A 19,567-nucleotide genomic window follows, 5' to 3' on the forward strand; every position below is an offset into this window, starting at 1 on the left:
ATATACATGTGGTATGTCTGTATGTATATGGTATATATGTGATGTGTGTGACTGCATGTGTGTATGTATATGGTAAAATGTGACACATGTGTGACTGCATGTGTGTATGTATATGGTAAAATGTGACATGTGTATGACTGTATGTATATGGTGTATAGGTGTTGTTTATGTTATATATGCAGTGTGTATGTGACTGTGTATGTATATGATATATATGCAATGTGTGTATTATATATGGGGTGTGTGTGACTGTGTATGTAGATGGTATATATGTGGTATGTGTGTGTAGTATTTCTGAGTGGTATGTGTGCAGTGTGTGAGTAAGGTACAGTATGTATAAATGTGCTGTATGCTCTATGGATGTTCTTATGCTTAGGTGAACAAGTATGTGTGTAAATCATAGAGAAAGCGCTAATGATGTTAATTCCTTCCCCTTATTTTCAGGAGCCAGCACTGGAGGGCTGGAGTGGTGGCAGTGGCCAGGGTGGTGGCAGTGGCCGGGGTGGTGGCAGTGGCTGGGGTCGTGGCAGTGGCTGGGGATGGTATAAAGGAGCCTGGCAAAGGATCAGCCACCCCCGAAGTCCCAGGTTTCTTCCAATCCCAATAACCTCTTCATCATGTTTGCAACTGGCCGCAGGACCATTTGGTGTTAATTACAGCAACCCAGGCTTCTCTGTGTGAAGGAAATCGTCCCTCGTTTCTCTCATTAGAGTAAAATATGACCCGTTTTTATGCCTGCGTATTTTGTTGCCGAGATTACGAGAATCATCCTTTCTGTTTATACAGAACGAAGAAACGTTACACCAGGAGGGCGCCTGGCCCCGAGCCTGGGGAATAGAAAGCAGATGTTGTCCTCTTGGCCCTCCCCTCCCTCCAGCTGTGCTCCCGTCTCTTCCTCTGTCTGTTCATCTCAGCACAGTACTCATTTCAAAGCCACACAAAGACACGGGCTGTGGGAACACACTCATGCGTGGTGCCCTGAACCAGGTGCCAGGATTCATAAACAAGCTTGTCCCCAGAAACCGGGGCTGCTTGCTATTAAATCCCCCTTTTGCTGGCCACATTTAGGGTGGACAGCATGTTTTGATACACAGATATGACAGAGAAGTGGTTACCATGGTCAAGCAAACGCACACACCCAGTGACCTCACACAGTTACCTTTAGTTTTCGTGGTAAGAGTACTGGACTCCGTTGGAGAATTTCTCAAACCATGTCTCTTATGTTGTACACTAAGTCTCTGTACGAAACCAGCACACCTGGGACTGTGACCTCCGAACTATGGACTGGACCTCAGTTTCAATCCTCTTGCACCAAGATCTTCCTTCTGCCTCCTAGTGTGGGCAAACAGAAAGCCATGCTCCCCGTTGGGGCACCCGAAGGGCTGCGAGTTGCCTACATATAGTATTCTAGTAGCACCCGCCACAAGGTAACTGGGGGGTCCAGGGGCTCGGGATTTTTGCAAGGTCAGTTGGACCAGCTGGTGGTGGGGACTTGGGAAGACTGTAAACAGGAGGTCATGAATGTGAGGCGTATGGTTTTGAAGGCCTGCTAAGAGTCTGGACAACAGGTGTAGGGGAAATCAGGGTGACGAGGCACAATGCTAACCACCCTAAGTGCACAAGCGCGGCAAGGAGACCTGTGTGATCTTGCTGTCTCGCCGCTGTAGGAGATCACTGACTGACAGAGCCGCCCCAGGGTTGCTTCATTCTCCATGCACAGGATTCGACAGAGTTCTCCTATAAGGAGCAGATAATGAATGTCTTTGGTCTTATGATTCATATGGTCTTGGTAAAGTAACGGCTAAGTGAACGGGCATTACGGAAGTAAATAAAACTTTATTAACAAAAACAAGAGCTTGGTGCTGGGCCCTACACTGTGGGAATGTACTTTTTTCCTGACTCATTGTTTCCTATCGATTAAGGTCCACACTCAGTGAAGTTACGTGTCGATGTGGGGATAAGTGTCTGATTGAGATGCAAATGCTTTTGTCTGACAGAAAAACAAAAACTCCAAGTGTTGTGGTCTTTACTATCCTGAAGGTTTATTAGCCAGTTCTGTACCTAGCAAGAAATCTTCCTCAGCATTCTGACTACAGCGCTTAGTTGACACAAGGAGGTCTTGAGACACCCTCCGCACCAGCTCTGCCATCTGGCTGGTTCCTTTATTAATGAGTTAAATAAATCCTCAACACGTGGCCGCTTTTTATTTGTATGACTGTCATTTCACCTACCTGTCTGGAAATCGCTGCTCAGGGGAAAGCTGATGACCAGGGAGAAGAGATGAGGAGATGAGGACGGGAACTGAAGGGTGGCAGTGCCCAGGAGGGAGGAAGAGAGCAGAGCACGGTGCCATGGAGACCAGGAAGTGACGTCACTCTTCACGAAGCACAGATACCGCCATAGAAAATCCCCTATATCCGGGAAAGTTCTACAGTTCTTTCAATAATCTGCTTTATGGCGAAGGCTCTCTCAGGCAGGCATGAGCCCTCTCGGTCTAGAAGTCCTCAGACCTGATTCTGCTAGAGCGAGTCACTGTTCTGTGTCATGGCAGGTTTACAGCATCTATTTGTTAGATGGACAAGTAAACACATGAGTTGAGTCATCGGATTCTCTGTGTCTCTTCCTGTCCCTGGCCCCAGATGGGATTAACAGTCTGTGCTCTGTGCTGCCTCCACTCCCTGTGTGAGAATGCTTACTCTTCTTGTCATGTTGTATAATGGCACCTGTCATTGTGAGCTCTTCAAGGGTCCAGAGTTTGCTTCAGGCAACCCAGCCCCACCAATGCTATGGGGCGGAGACAGAGTTTGCATTGCATAAACTCAAACCTTCGGCTGAGCTGGGTGGGGCTCTCCAGAGGAATGATGAGCTCCACCCCTTTCTCTGGACAGTCTTCCCACCTGGGTCTCTCTGTGACCGCACACTCCCATGGACATCTTTACTGGCTGGTAATTTTTTTTTTTTTACTGACTCTATTGTTTTTCATCTTGATAGGCTAGGATCACTTGACAACCTGACATGAGCCTTCAAACAAATCATTCCCTGAAGCTGAGGTTTCTGCTAAGAGGGGGTCACTGAGTGCAGGCTTAGGGACAGGGCAGGAGGAGACACTGGTTACTGGCTCTCCTTTCCCAGCAGAGCTGTGTTGTTATGGGGAGCAGAGCCCTGGCAGTATGTTGAGCCTGAGCTTCATGCTTGGGGTCACAGAAGGAGGGTCAAATGTTATGACTTTCATAGGCCTTATCTCTGGAGAAGACATTACACAATATTTTAACTTCTTCAAAAATCACTGTGAAGCACGCATTCGTTGATTTCCTTGCACACCTGCAGATGAACAGCTATACAACCTAAATCCAGCACAAAGACTGTCAGACACCACAGGACAGGGAGAGGAGTACCCTGAGGCCCGAGGCAGAGTGGTCTCTGTTACGGTTTGAATTTGAAGTGTACATCTTAGCTCCTGCGTTGAATGCTTGGTTCCCAGCTGGTGGTCACATTCTGGGAGGTAGTGGAAGTTTGCGGAGTGAACCAGATGGAGGAAGTGAGTCAGGGGAGGCCTGGCTTTGAAGGTTATCCATGGGCCCCAGAGCTCTCTTCTTTCTCTCTCCTTTCCAACAAGGCTTGAAGAGGCTACTCTCCACAGGCTCCCAACTACAATAATTATTTTTTCCCCAAGCATGTGGAGTCAAGAAAATTATGGGCTGAACCATCCGAAGCTGCAAGACAAATCAAACTCTTCTTCCTTTAAACCGATTCTGTTGGTACTTGGTTTCCGAGGATGAAGTGAGTAGGCACCTTGTTTAGGATATCTGTTGCTGAGAAGAGACACCATGACCATGCCAACTCTTAAAAAGGAAAACCCTTCATTGGGGCTGGCTTACAGTTTGGTCCATTATTGTTATGGTGGGAAGCAGGGCAGCATGCAGGCAGACATGGTGCTGGAGAAGGAGCTGAAAGGGAGAAGGAGCTGAGAGTTCTACATCTGGATCCACAGGCAGCAGGAAAAGACAGTGAGCCAGTAGGCCTGGCTTGAGCTTCTAAGACCTTAAAGCCCGCCTCCAGTGACACACTTCCTCCAACAAGGCCACACCTCCTAATAGTGCCACTCCCTATGGGCCTATAGTGGTCATTTTCTTTCAAACCAGCACAACAGGGTGAGGTTAGATGTGAGTGTGTGATTCACATGGGAAAGGTGAATGCGAGAGTCCACCTTTGTTTGCCCGTGCAGTTCTAGAAGGATCCACGTGGGATCAATATAAGGTGAGAGCAGAGGAGGCAGAGTTAGGAGCCGGGTTTTCACAGGTCGCTCCAGCTTCCTATACGTTTTGAAATGCGTAGGAAAATGAACAGATTGCCTTGAAGGTGACGCGGTGGTCAAGTTTGGGATGCTCGTAGGAACAATGTATAACCCAGTCTGAGGGAGACCTCCTGGGGGGAGATGACATTTAATATGAGGCCACAAGAGCCCAGACATGGGCCAGATGTAGTGAGTGGAGTGAGTGGAGTGGGGAGCCTGAAGAGCTCGGAGGGGCCATCAAATTGTAAATTGGGAAGAAAGACTTGGGGATGGTAACTCTAAGGCTGTAGCGCACCATGCCCATCTGCACTTTATGCGCTACCATACAGTTCGTGAAGCGGGCAAGGGGCTGGAGACTGAGACACACAGACAGAGACACAGGTCTTCCTTGATGCCAGAATGCCCCCCAAATGCCTCCTTTGTTGTGCACCAGAGCCGCTTACATAGGGATCCTTAACTGATAACCACGCCCTAGCCAAACCCACCAGAAACCACTCTCCTGCCATCAGGAGCTTCTGAGAGTCTCGTGCTCAGAGCAGCTGCAGGCTGTCTCAGAGCAGAGGAAAACAAGTTCTTTACATGAAATTCAGGATCTGGGGGTTCACTGCTCCTAACATAAGGCAGTGACTTTAGGGTGACAGTTGGGTGGGGAGGGCCCAACACTGGGTTGTAATGTTGCTAGCTATAGCCTGTGCACACATGCCTTGGTTACAGCTAAACACCTAACTTCATTGACACAGTCAGTGTGTTCTCTATTCCCGTCTGAGTTGAGCACTTACATACCTACTTCCTAGGCACAAGACCCGTAGGTTCACTTTGGGTGAGCAGATTGACAAGTTCACAGTGAACACCAGCTCCCTGGCAAGCGCTCTGAAGGCAAGCCAGCAGGCCTAGTCTGTCTTCTCGCTAAAGCCAGTGGAGGTTGACTGGTTTATAAGTTCAAAGAAGTAGCAAGCATTGAGCCAGGGTGCCAGTCCTGGCTTCTGATTGATAGAGAAATTAGCGGTCTAGTATATACCTTGGTGATTAGGATACGGTGCGGAAAGAACTTTCATCCCAAATCCCTGACCCAGTGAGCAGGCACAGGAGGTCTAGGAAGGGCCCCAGACCGTTCAAGAAAAGTAACCAAATGATTCTTGATTCAGAATTCTGAAAATTAAGGAACTGTTGGCCAGGTGCAAAGGGGCTGAAAGGGGGCTTCCGGGCTTTGGAAAGAACGGACCTGTGGTGCATTTAGAGTCAGTGTTCTCCACTGCAGAGCGAGGAAATGGAGCGGGGGGGGGGGGAGCCTGCAGTGTGGGGATGGGGGTGGGGGACGGGACGGGACACAGCATACACAGTAGTGACTGGAGCCAATTTAAAACAGGCCAAATCGGTTATCTTTTCCTGGAGCCAGTCCATTGTCTCCCTGTAATCCACAAATGAGGAGAGGGAAGCCACTGGAGAATGCACATCCCTTTTAACCAGGCTTCCATGAGAGGGGTCCAGATGGTTCCCTGCTTTGGGAAGATCCCGTGTCAGGTCTGGAAGGTATCCAAGGAGGTCTTCCTCGGAGGCTGCAAGGCAAGGGGCCTGCAGCTCCTCACCTCCAGTCACCCTGTCCCACTTGCTGTACCATTTGTTTTGTGCTCACTCACTGTCCCCACACCTCATCAGTCACCCTGAGCTCACACACAGCATGATCACCCTGCCAGGGAGGCTCGCCACTCAGTGCCAGCATCACAAAGCCTGCTTGTCCGATGATCTGGGCCAGATAAGGGTCATTAATGCCTCGCTTAATGATTGAAACCCCAAAGCAGGCCTCAAGTCAAAATCTGCAGATATGGGAGGAGCCACAGGGATGCAGGCTCCGTCTGAGTTGACTTCTCTTATTTATTTCGATATATTTGTATCTGAGAGCACCCCGGACACGGCAGGTGCTGGAGGAGTGTTGGCTAGTGCCATTATCAGAGCTGTCACAACTACAGGTGAAGATGCAGGGACCTGGCGAGGGCTGGGGACTTGCGCACTTGCACAAGCAGTGACAGGCTGAATGGGGGCCAGATCGAGGCAGACTCAGGGGAGCTCTGGCTTTCTTCACTCCTAGAGACTGGATTCCAAGTTAGTTCAAGGAAAACGACAGGAAGCGCTTTATCTGAGGAGAGCAGTGACCACCCGTTTTTTCTTTTCACAAAAAAGCCACTTTATCTGATCACGCTCCTGACTGCCACAGCCCCATAACCGTTCTGTGCCTGAGAGCACTGAGCATGTTCACAAACCACCCTAGAGACCAGCTCTCTCAGAGATGCGCTGGCATCTAACCCCTGCAGGTCTCTGGGCGGGCACAAGCATCTGATGGATGGACATGTCACATGGAAGCTTGTCTTCTACCCCAGTGCCAGCCTTTTCCCCTTCCTAGGATGAGGAATGAGAAATGCTTGAGGAGTGAGAGAAAACCGGTAGGGGTGAGGCCTGGAGGGGGGCAGATCCAGAGGGCTGAAGGTGGGTGGCCAGCTCCTGGGAGGCACAATAGTCCCTCAGGGGTTACCCATTTGTCTTGTCTTTGGACATTTGGGGTAAACTTGTACCTGTCCCTGGCTCTGTGAAGTGCCTGTGTTATCTTGCTGCTGAGAAGAATGTTTAAATAGAAACTAGGCAGGCAGATGCTGGGTGTCTGTACCAGTCTAAGAAACCTGAGCCACAGACCTGGGCCACCAGCATCTTGTGTTATGGGAAGTGAAGCTTTGGGGTAAAAAAAAATCAAGGAAATACTAGGATCTGTAATACCAAGCCTTGGAGTTCTCTCAGAAGGTTCTTTGCTGAAGTCCATTGTATGGAAATTAAAGTATAGTTCTGTTTTCCTGGGGCCATGTGACTCACGTAAGGACAAAACCATTGTGGCCTGGTCAAGAGCTCTGCCTCGAGCCAGCGTTCAGATCCCACCTCCCCCCACTGACCATGTGACTCTTAGTGTATCTTTTTGGGCCTGAGCACCCTTATCTGTGTAGTGTCTCTGCTTTTTACTGCTTCAGAGATGGAGGAGCTAGGCACAGCGTTCATAGAGTAGCTCCTGGCCTGTAGGAAGCCCCGTGTCTGAACGCTGCTGTGATTTGCGATTATTTAATACTTGATAGATCATTTCCAGGCATCTATTGAGTCCTGGCTGAAGACTGAGTAACTGGATTTGGCTGAGGTGTGAGCTTGGGGTGGGGTGGGACTAGGGGGTTTCACTCCCACGACTGCTTTCTCCTGGGCCATACCCACGCCATCTGGTCCTAAGGGCTGAAATCTACCTCCCTTTCTTCATCCAGGATGCTCGGCTTCTCCTGGCCTCTGACTTCTCTCATCTGTTGTATGACAGGCTCTCCCAGCTTCCTCCCCACAGAGGCTGGAGATCCTAGCTGCCCAGGGCTCTAGAGGCTCAAGCCTAAAGGGGCACAGAACAATACCTGTGGGATATCGTTGTGTTAGGGCACAAATGGGTGAGACCTCTGTATCCTCCATTACAAGTGGCTCGAATCCTAAGACCAGATCTGACAATGAACCAGAAAAATCTACATCCTACTTCAGAGCCCAGCACGTAGCAATGTGTTCAGTAGACCTGAATTTGACTTTGGGTTCATCTTTAAAGAACCCCAGCCATCCATTCTTTCCTTAATCACACTCCCGAGTCCTCTTCCCGACAGTTCTCTCTCCTTGGAACACCAGCACAAGGGCTGAACTTGTGTCTTATTCCTGTGTCTCCAGCCCCTGCACATAGTAGGTGCTTAATAAATACCAAAGACAGGGATGTGTCATATGTACCCGTGAGACGACTGAGGGCGGAAGAGTTCGACCATGGCACTTCCCTTTGTAGTCTGTCCCAGGCATGCCCTTCCCTGCTGCACGTGGCCTGTTATGTAACTCTGGGCAGCAGAGGGAGAGCACAGTGAACGATTAAGCTGGGACGGATCTGCAACCCTGTCAACGAGTGTTGGCTGAGATATGGTTTGCAGAAGACGGACCAGTTCTTCAGAAGACAGAGCAAAAGCACACTGGTCTGGTATAGTCATTGTTTTCTTGTTCAATTCCTCAGCCCAAATTGCTTCCTCCTTTAAAGGCCCTCTTGACTGTGGGAGAAGCTAGCGGCTTGTTCAAGGTTAAGTGGAGCAGGGTGTTAGCGGCAGGTTTCTTTGTTTTCTAGAAGAGGGATGTAAAGGGTCAGAGTTCAGGTAGTCGCTCAAGGTCACACATCTAACCAGCAGTTGAACTTTTAGTTCCACGGCTGAGCACAGCGAGAGTTTGAATCTGAAATGCATGCCCAAGGCTCACGGTGGAATGCTTAGTTGCCAGCTTGTAGCACTGTTTCAAAGGCCATGAAACCTGGCGGGGAGAAACATGTCACTAAGAGAGGGTCCTTTTTTAAATATTGATTTTATTGAGCTCTACATTTTTCTCTGCTCCCCTCCCTTCTTCTCTCCTCCCCTTTCAACTCTCTCCCATGGTCTCCATGCTCCCAATTTACTTAGGAGATCTTGTCTTTTTCTACTCCCCAAGGACCTGCTGATGCTGACCATTTTTCTCTGTCTCTTGGCCTGCTTTCTTGGCATACTTCGACTGCCATGAATTCTGCTGTGCCTTCCCCTCCATGGTAGACTAAAACATCTGAACCCATGTGCCTTAGGGTTCCCAGTACTGTGATAAAGCAGCATACTGAAAGCAACCTACACCATCCTACAGCCTGCAGTCCGTCATCCAGGGAAGTCAGGGACTGACGCAGAGGTCATGGAGGAGGGGAGCTGCTTACTGTCTTGACCAGCATGGCTTCCTCAGCCTGCTTTTCTATACCACTCAGGACCACCTGCCCAAGGATGGCACTCCCTGCTGAGGGCTGTACCCTCCCACACCAATCATAAATCAAGAAACGCCCTACAGACTTGCGTATATAATCTTATGGAGGCATTTTTCTCAATTAAGATTCCCTCTTCCCTGATATATCTAGGCTTGTGTCAAATTGACAAAACACCAACCAGCACACCGTAGTGACAAATGTGTTTTTTCCCCTGCTGTGATTCTGTTGCAGTGATGAGCAAAGGCACTGATGTATGGGAGAACAATCTTTTTGTATACTGTGAAGTTGTGTGTTGCCCTCACTGGTTGGGTACCCTGTACATCCATGTAAAGCGTGAGAAAGTTTAAAAAAAGTTTGGGACACAGAGACAAATGTCACTACCTGGTGATCTCCCAGGTAGGCCCGGTGCTAATAGCAAAGAGGTATGGCTCTTTTAAGAGGCCTGCTACTGAGCTCTTCTTAAATGGGGCTTACGAGTAGTGGGCAGCATGCTCCTCAGCGCCATGAGACTAGGTAGAAACACCGACAGCAGCGTGGACCCAGAAACTTCCCAGAGCTGGGCCAATAAACATGGCTCCCACTGGTACCTTCACCATGAGGGAACTGAGGTGGGTGGAGCCAGCCACCAGTGCCATGCCCTAAGCTGAACCATGCCAGCGACTGGCGTAGCAGTTTAAGATTCATCTCATGCGATCAGAGAATACTATAGATGCTCAGTAAAGAGAGATCCAGATGGAAAATACCTCCAAACAGGCTACCGTGTGTTAAAAAAATATAATAGGCTTAATTAAGAAAAGAGAAAGACTATAGATAGTCATAGAAACATAGTTTAAAGACAATAAAATTGTTGTGGGATAATGCTCTTGTATACTGTAAAGTTTGTCACTCATATTGGTTTAATAAAATGCTGATTGGCCAGGAGCCAGGCAGGAAGTATAGGTGGGGTGACTAGACTAAGGGAATTCTGGGATGAGGAAAGGCAGAACGTGAGCTACCAGCAGACAAAGAGGAAGCAAGATGAGAATGCCTTGTTGAGAAAAGGTATCAAGCTATGTGGCTAAACATAGACAAGAATTATAGGTTTATTTACATTTTTAAGAGTTAGTTAGTAATAAGCTTGAGCAGTAGCCCAAATAGTTTATAAGTAATATAAGCCTCTGTGTGTTTATTTGGGACTGAATGGTTGTGGGACCAGGCAGGACTAAAAGTCCATCTACAAATGGCACCCAAACATATGGCAAGAATTTCCATGTAAAGCCCAAGGAAAAAAAAGATTCTAGACAAACAAGAACAGAGTCAAGTGCAGCTTCTGAGTAACCATCTTTACCCTGGTAGGCTCTGTTTGCTGGCAGCAAGCAGAGGTGTGGCTCCTTTAAGAATGACTTCCTCACTCAGCGTTAGGAGTAAGAATTGTATGGCAGCTCTTTTAAGAGGTTATCAAACACTTAAATGGTGTTCATGAGCAGCTGCCGGTATGCTTCTTGGTGGTGGCATGGGTCTAGAAACTCTACACAGTTGTGGCAACAATTGTGGCTCCTGCCAGTACTGCCACCATGAATCTAGACTCTCAGAAAGCTAAGGAATGAGATAGAGGCAGCCATTAAAGCCTCAGCTTTAATCCTAGCCATGCTACTTAGCAGATTAAAGACTCATGTGGTCAGAAAAAGATAGAGATATACAGTAAAGACAGATTCAGATGAAAAAAACCACTAACTGATTTACAGTGTGTTTAAAAATATATGTAGGCTTGGGAGAAAAAAGAAAAAGGTTAGAGAAAGTCCTTTACAAAAAGAAATAGAAGAGTTGGGTTTGATGGCACACACCTTTAATCCTAGCACTTGAGAGGCAGAGGCAAGTGGATCTCTGTAAGTTTGAGGCCAGTCTGATCTACAGAGTGAGTTCCAGAACAGCCAAAGATACACAGAGAATCTGGATACTGTATGTTATTGTGCTATCTTTGAATTGTTTGTCTGTTTGATTATAAATGCTTCTGCACTAAACCAACCTATATATTTTAAAAATATCTTGACTTTAAAATTTAAGTCAGAAATTATGTTACTTTGGGAGCAAGGTTCTGCTTTTATTTCCACAGGAAATGAGAGACTGTGGATTCATTCTGGGTTTAGAAAAAATCAAGTTTGATCAAGGAAGATGCCCTGAAAAAAATCTCAGATAGGAGCAGATGGCCCAGATGATCCAATGTCTCTGAGTGCCTCTGTTGGAGTTTCCTCGGAGTTCTGCATCCAGAGCAGCTTTAAGGCTTCTGGTTGAGCTGGTCCATCTTCAAAGACTACTCCAGCTAGGACTTGACCATTATCCTGATTTTTCCAGGATCCCCCCAAAATGCTACCACTCATAAATAATAGGAAACAGTCTAGAAAAACAACACCAACATTCCTAAGAGATGGGTTATGGATGTTTTTCATCATTTGGAGGGTTGGGTTATAAGTTGTTATTGATAATGGTCAAGAAAAAAGCTAACCAAAGGAGTTAGATTCAAGAATCTCTTTCTGAAGAAAAAAGAAGGATATAGTATACAAATGATGAGAGAAAAAGGTAGATTATTATCTATGTTAATCCATAAAGCAAGTATTAATCTCAAAATATTTTACATTGGTATGAATTTTGGTTTATTGATACAAATGTAAAGTTATTTTTATTATGCTGCATGTATGTTTCTATTCTTATTTGGGGGTATTATGCTTATGCAGCTCATGTAAAAATGTAATGTATAATTAAGAAATATAAGTTAGCAGTTAGTTATCTATAATAATCAAACTTGTAGTTATATTAGGTATGTTTTCAAGGTTAAACAGATATATTTAGATAAATAGATGGTCTGCAAACACTTCAAAGACCTACAGTATATGACACTTAATATGTTTAATAACTTGAGGCTTTTCATAACATTGAGATTTGTCTGCTCCTGACAGCACCAATCCACTTCAGAGAAGATGATAGACATCAAAGAACCTCCATGTGGAGTTTATTTTCTTTTTTGACAAAAGCTAGTCATTTGGGCAAGAAACTGCCCTTGTCTCAATTGTTGAAAATATGCTGCAAATTGAACAGACAGAACACAAAAGAACACAATTGCCGAGCTTCACGAAGAAAAGGTTGGATAGTCCTTCAAAATTCCCTTCTTCTCAGAAATGTCTATCAGATATTCTAGGCCTATAAGCCAAAGATGGATTCCCCACATTTCAGAGGAACTTTGGATGATTGTCCAGGCAGCCAGATGTTCCTGTTTTTAGGTAATAATGTATCCTTCTGGGGTCTTTGATAAAGTTAAAGACTAAATGGTTAAACTTATAGTTTTCCTTAGTTATGGTAGAAAGTAAATTAGGTATAAAACTTTAGACTCACAAAGATAAGATAGATTACAGAGTATTTTCTCTAAATTTGCCAAATACAAATGGACTGGATATTGTAACTGTAATTCTTATTTGATAACCATTTTTTTTCTTTTTGAGACAGGGTTTCTCTGTGTAACCGCCTTGACTGGAACTCGCTCTGTAGATCAGGCTGTTGATAACTGTTTTTGTTGCATATGGTTTTACTATGTTAAAGCTAAATCTTTATTTCTAATTACACAAAAGGGGAAAATGAGGTAGAACAATCTTTTTTACACTGTCAATATGTGTCCCTCTCATTGGTTTAATAAAGAGCTAAATGGCCAATAGCTAGGTAGAAAGAGGTTAGGCAGGACTTGTGGACAGGGAGAAAGCTCTCTGGTTTAAAGAAGGGCAGAGTCACCAGCCAATGCAGAGAAAGCAGGACGTGTACAAGATGAGGTAACAAGTCATGAGCCATATGGCAGCAAGTAAATTGATAAAATTGGGTTAACTTAAGTTACAAGAGCTAGTTAGAAATAAGCCTAAGCTATTGGCTGAACATTTATAATTAATAATAAGTCTCCATGTGGTTATTTGGGAGCTGGCAGGCAGGACAGAATGTTCCACCTACACTAATGCAAGCATTTAACGTGGTGTGGCCACCACTACAAGCACCCACTATCGGGTCTAATTCTGGTGATATATTCCCAGCTGACAACAGCAAGAATGGAGACTCAGAGCATGTCAGTAGCTTGTACCTGCCCCGTGATTGACTCGGGAAGAGATGGAACCTGTACCAGCAAAAGGCGCACATTGGAATTACGTCTGACACCTTTAAAATAACGAGTATGTTGTAGTCTTACCACTGACCTGCATGATTAAAACCTCTGCTCAAGAAAGCACAATCAGTAACTCTGATGCAACCTCCTACCCAAGAACCCTAGCAGAAGGCATCATCTTCTCTAAACTCCTGGCTTTCTTACTTGAAAAACGGGGACCACTGGGACCCAAGGATCTTTGAAAGGATCTAAAAGGGCTTAGGGCTGTGAAAAAGCCCTCTGTAGTGCCGTGTGCAGGGTGCTTGGTAATTGCCTACTTCCTCGTCCCAGCAACCACGAAGTGCCTGGAAGGCTTCAGGTCCCTTGTGTGTGTACATGACCCCACTTTGCCAAAGACCCAGAACACTGTTTTCTGGGCTTCGGGGTTCAGTTTCCTGATTGTTTGTTATTATTCTTAATAGAATTCAGGAGAAGGCCGTGAGTGGGCCAGACATCTGTGATAAATCTGCTGGGGTTTTTTACAGGAAAGACTTTCCAGCTTCATTGTAGTCTCTATTTCTTGCATTTCTTTCCAGCTACCACATGGGCAGGAAAATGTCTTGCTTGAATCGGGAAGAAAAAGCAACCAGAAAACAACAGCCTGTTAGCCTCTGATAGACATCCACCTAGGAAGTGGTAATGTCGCACAGAGCTGGATGCGAGCACAGTGGGACTCTTCAAAGCGCACATCTGCAAAGCCAGGCAGGGCAGTCTTCTTTGCAAGCACTCCACATTCCGGAGGTGCTGCCAGCTGCTTCCTATGTTACCTTACAGGAAGCCCTTTCACTGGGACAGAAAGGGTCGCATTGCAGCTATCTTACTGAGGGGACACTGAGGCTCAGACAAGTGATTTGATCCAGCTGAGGCCCTGCAGCCAGTGTGCAGGGGTGATGCCCAGACGGGCTGGCTTCCAAGCCTAAGGTCTTATTCCTATGACCTTCTGCTCAGTTCTTCTGTTTGCTTCCACTATTTATCGAGAACCTTAATTTAATTTCATGGTAAAAGCAAGCAAGTTTTACAGAGGCTGTGTCAAAACATAGACAAAAGTATGATTTTCTTTTTGTCTTTGGTGTCCCCAGCGCCCGACATCATGCCCAACTCTATCAGGAGTGCAGTAGGAGCGTGAACGTGCACGAACATCTGCCTGTATCTGCTAACATTTCCATTGAGTTTCCTTATCATAGAACTTTGTATATGAGCTCTGCATTGCCATTACATGCTCTCTGTTCCTCTTGCCCCTCCCAACTCTTCCTGAGACCTTCCCCCAACTCATGGCCATGTGTGTTTGCATGCACGTGTGTGCATGTGTGTGTGCGTGTGCGCCTGTGTGTGTGTATGCATGTGTCCAAGGCTGACTACTTGGGAATGGTCAACATATGAGGGTGTTCGTTCCTGGAGAAGACTTACTCTTCCTCCCTCAAGAGGCACTGATCACCTGTAGCTCTTCTAGTGGTGGAACCATCTGGAATGTCCCCTGTCCACCTTTGCATGTCAACTGGTGTTGTCATTACGCTGTTCTTTAGAGAGCTATAGTATTGAGAGTTCACAGAGACATCTTCTTCAATGTATTTTCATTTTAAATTGATGCGTACTAATTGGATGCATGTATGGATACAGTGTGCTATTTCAATACATGTTTTTAATATGTAATGATAAAGTCAAGGGAATTGATTTCTATCCCCTCAGATATATTTATGGTTTGCTTGTGTTAGGAATATTCAAATTCCTTTCTAGCTGCCTTTGGGAAGCAGCTCGTTATTGTTATACGCAGGGCTGAAGAGCATCAGCTGCTCTCTTCTCTCTTAGCACCTGCACCACTCCTCGTCTTTTCCTGCCCGTTAGTGTTCTTATGGAGCCCTGATGTTGTGAGGGCAGAGACTGGAGCCATGACTCTGATGAGGATCACCAAGGCTGCTAGCTGTCACTGGAACCCAGGAGAGAGGCACGGAATTTATTTTTACCCTCAGAGCCTCGGAAAGGAACCAACTCTGCCAACACCTTGATTTCTCACTTTTGGCTCCAGGGCTGTGAGAAAACAAATTTCCGTCACTGAAGCCAGGAAGGTTTTAGTAATTTGTTATATCAGCATTTGTTTTCCAAGAAACCAATAGGCCTATAATTCAAGGATTATTTATTCTTCAGATAAAAAAAATAATTCAAGAAAAGGTTTGTGACATTGTCCAAGGCCACAGAATTAGCACATGCTCCAGTCTGGATTCTCCCCAGTTCCAACAGTGGTTTCCCAGACTAGCAACCTCTGCAACTACCCAGGTCCTGTATGGGAAGCCCATGCTTCCTTTAATGGGCAGCTCTCGCCACCTTGAAATCCTTAATCAGTTTTGAACACAGACAATGTACTTTGATTTTGCACTGGGCTCCGAGAGTCCCACATCTGGTCCTGAACCAGTCTCCCTGGCCGCCAGATCTCTGCTTTGCTCTCACTGATCCTCTGCCTCCATCCAGTCCCCAGTCACAGCTCGCCCTCCCCACACCTTCCCATGTAATAACCCGAATAATGATCTCCAGAGATGATCTTATCTACTCCCCAGGTACCTGTTGTGACAAAGGGGCTTTAGCAGTCAGGAAGGTGTGGTGTGGTGGGGTGGGGTAGGTGTAAACGCAGTGGTCTTTATAAGACTAACCAGGGGAATGAGAGCCTAAGGAGAAAGCATCGCAGAGATGGAGCCGAATGGGAATGATGCTTTTTCAGATACGGAAATCAGCTGCAGCGAGACACGCCAGTGGCCACTAGACACTGACCCACAGGAGGAAATGGATCCCCCTTATCCCTGTGCGGGTTGTATTTAAAGTTCTGACCTCCAGAAATATGAGAGAATAAGTCTGACTTAAGCCATTAACTTTAGGGGTGACTCAGTAGAGTAGCAGGGAGCAGCAATGGCTGGCGTCTAGGGCCTTCTCTCATATGCACCTTTGTGTCAGCAGAAGGGAAAGGAGTCATTCTGTCAGCCTTGCATATAAATGGAGCTCAGTTTCAGGAGAAAAACAGTCAAAATGTTTATGCACATTTCTAGTTAATTGTAGAAACCACAGGTTTTCAAAGACAAGATGTCTTTTCAATGTTCATTTATTATGCAGGGGAAATTTTAATATGCAAATTGTCAAAAATGATCAGTGTGATATAATAATAGTTTAGAATTCAATACTGTGTCCAAAATGTGACTTTGAAAAAGTTCACATACTTCGGTTTTAATATCTCACTTTTTTCTTTCTGAAAAGAAACATGGTTTGACATTTGTGTTAGTTAATGGTTAAGATTCCACACAATATAAAAAAAAATTAAACATGAATTGGATCAAGGTCTTTTATAGAAAAAAAAACCCACAAAAAACAGAAGAGAGAAAGGCGATCATCAAAAATTTGCAACATCAAACAAAACTGAAATAACAATCAGAAAAAAAAAACTTAAGTCCTTCTTCCCTAGGCTGACTTTTAAGGTGGCTTGTCACTTAGCCTTCACTGGGTCAGTATTCCCCTGCATCTGCGCAAAGGGACACAGCTGAGAAAGCATGAATCCAGATCAGGTTCTGTCTGGATGTTTCCCAACTGTGTAAGTTTGGACAGCTCACTTAATTTCTCTCAGTCATGTTACGCCCTTCTCACATATGAGGGCGTATGAGTCCTCAAGGCTGGGTCACAGAGGAAGTGAGCCATGGTGGGCAGGAGGCTGTGCACATCACAGGTGCTGGGGAGGCTACTTAGTGTGAAGTGATGTATCGTCTTCTCTCTGCAGCCGTAAGCGTGATCTGGACACACTGGTCATGGTGCAGGGCTGTTAGTGCCGCCACTAGTTGGGTTCTTTAGGGCTGGTGAGACAGAGGGCTGAGTGGGTAAAGGGCTGAGCATAGCTGCAGGTCAGAGCTCTCCAACTTCTGATCCCCAGGTCCCATGTAAAGTCAGTAGTGACAGACATCTATAATTCTGGCATTTCTACAGTGAGCTGGGGCAGAAACAGGAGACTCTCTGGACACTCCTGGGCCAGCTAGCCCTGTCCTTAGTGGTGAACAAGAAGAGATTCTGCCTCAAAGGAGAGAATGATACCCAAGGTGTCCTCTGACCTCAGCATGCATAGACACCACACACACACCTCTTCCTCTCTTCCCTTCTCCCCCACCCGCTACGCTCCCCACAGAAGCTTTAGAATTTCTGTGTAGGTATCTGCAGTAGTCCGTGTGGAAGATCAGCCTGGACTGACTTGGGGGAGGAAGCTCCTGCCTTAGACAATGGAAGACCTAGGAAGGCTGCTTATTTTCTCAAAGAAGAGGTCAAAGAGTTCTCAGCTCATAGGAAGATGGACGGGAGGGGGAGGAGTGAGTCTCTGGTAGAAGTGTTGCCTTCCCTTTCGTGAGGGATGCAGAGGGTCAGTCTTAACCTTAACCCTAACCTGGTCCGGGGTAGGACTGACTCCCAAACGGGAGGAGCCTCTGCCCTGTGGCTGGCTGGCTGTTCTCTCGGTGAACTCTGGGAGAGGCTCATCCACTTTACCCTGCCAGAGTGGATCACGGCTGGCAAAATAGAACAAATAGGTTATTTTCTCTGTCTCCTTGAGCCCCCAAATCACAGTGGGTTGAGTGAAGATGTAGATGGTAGGTGATCCAGGGTGGAGATGTGGTCCTGTTTCCCTGTCATCCTGGGGTCCTTCACACCCTCCCCCATTCTACTTTTCCATTGGTTCTTTGTCTGTTAGGTGTTGGACTGGCTGCCCCAACTTCAGTTAGAGCTTATCTGCATTTCTGTAAGCCAGGGCTGCAGGCGGGGGTATACTTACATTTCTTTTTCTCAGATGAATCTACTAAATACAGTTTTAAAAGTAATATCTGGGGCTAGAGAGATGTGCAGGGGCAGCACACATTCACATAAAAGTTAACTTTCAAATTTATTGCATTAATTAATTAGTGTGCGTGTACGCACATGCATGGCTCATCATGACTCATCATTAAAGGAAAGCTTGTGGAAGTTAGTTCTGTCCTTCTGCCCTGTGGGTTCTGGTTATTGAATTCAGGTCATCAGGCTTGGCAGTAAATACCTTTGTTCAGTGAGCCATCTGGCGGGCCCTCTGCTAAATTTTCTTTTCTTTTAATGTAAATGTGACATTGAAACCTGGAGAAGTGACTGTGTATAGGGCGGTTAAAGAAGCAGGAAGAAGTCTTGAATCGATCCTTATGTGACTCATGCAGATTGATAGAGGAGGGGGAACGAGACCTTTCTGTCCTGGGCAGCCCTTCTGCAGGGGGCTCTAATCTACTTTACACACAACAGAGACTGCTAATTGAGTTTAATTTTCAAATCTTGCTTAGAATGTTTGGGCCAGTTCCACTGTGAATTGTTCTAAGGCTGTGTTTGTTCTAAGTGAATTCTGGGAAGCATAGTTCCAGCTTGGTGACCCTGACACAGACAACCACACTGAAGTTACTGAAAGCAGCACTGAAGTTGGGCAGATCTGGCCATAGGGTGGTTAGTGGGACAAGAGACGACCCAAGGCACGTAAGCAATTCCGCAACAGCTACTGCTGAGAAGGGAGATAGAGCTGTGCATTCTTGGCGCCCTTCCTAGTAGCTTGGCTCTATGCAACCGTGAGGCAATCTTCTGTAGTATGAGGGCTGGCTTGTTGGGGTTTCTGTCCCTCCCAGTACCCCAACAGCCGGCAAGCAACAAAGAAAATCACACACAAGACTCCATAAGGTTATAAACTGATTGGCTCATTAGGTCAGGCTACTTGTTAACTCTTATAACTTATATTAACCCATTATTCTCATCTGTGTTAGCCATAATGGCTCCGTACCTTTCTCTGCTGGGCAAGTTACATGCTGCCTCTTCGGTGGTCTGCGCAGGAGTCAAGGAATGGCTTCCTGCTTTCCAGGATACTCCTGTTTTCATTGCTCCACCCCTACTTCCTGTCTGGCTTTCCCGCCTATACTGCCTGCCTGGCCAATCAGCATTTTATTAAAATATGATTGACAGAATACAGACAATTCTCCCGCACCAATCTTCCTATTCTAACACCCCTCTCTCCATCAGGAGGGGCCATCTTGAGAACTGCTTGAGAAGGAGAAAGCCATGCTTTGTTGGAAATGTAGGAACCTCAGACTTAGGTATTAGAATCTCTGTCCCTGGATCAGACTTTGCCAAGAAGGCCCCGGACAGAGAGAACAAATCGTGTTTCTTAGTCACTTGAATAGCTACAGTGGGAAATTCTCGTCTGCTAATTATGAGATCAATGAGTCTAACTCATCTCCTTCCACTTGGCTAGGCCCAACTCAGGAGTGCCATCATCTCTCCGTGGCTGGGCTCT

The 19,567-nt window shown here is 46.2% G+C and overlaps 1 long non-coding RNA gene across 2 annotated transcripts; it reads right to left on the reverse strand.

Annotated features, from left to right (window-relative positions):
- Window positions 1–1,095: 1,095 nt before the first annotated feature.
- Window positions 1,096–19,260, reverse strand: LOC125412463 (uncharacterized). Of its 2 annotated transcripts, XR_015737543.1 has the most exons (3): window positions 19,058–19,260; window positions 2,232–2,562; window positions 1,096–1,737 (listed from the first exon to the last, which is right to left on the reverse strand). It is a non-coding gene; the product is annotated as an uncharacterized LOC125412463 (long non-coding RNA). The 2 variants fall into 2 exon arrangements; XR_015737542.1 differs by lacking the exons at window positions 1,096–1,737; window positions 2,232–2,562 and adding an exon at window positions 8,314–8,635.
- Between the last annotated feature and the right edge of the window lie 307 nt (window positions 19,261–19,567).

The sequence above is a fragment of the Myodes glareolus genome, chromosome 3 (genome assembly GCF_982192425.1).
Source record: "Myodes glareolus chromosome 3, mMyoGla1.1, whole genome shotgun sequence".
NCBI classification, from domain to species: Eukaryota; Metazoa; Chordata; class Mammalia; order Rodentia; family Cricetidae; genus Myodes; species Myodes glareolus.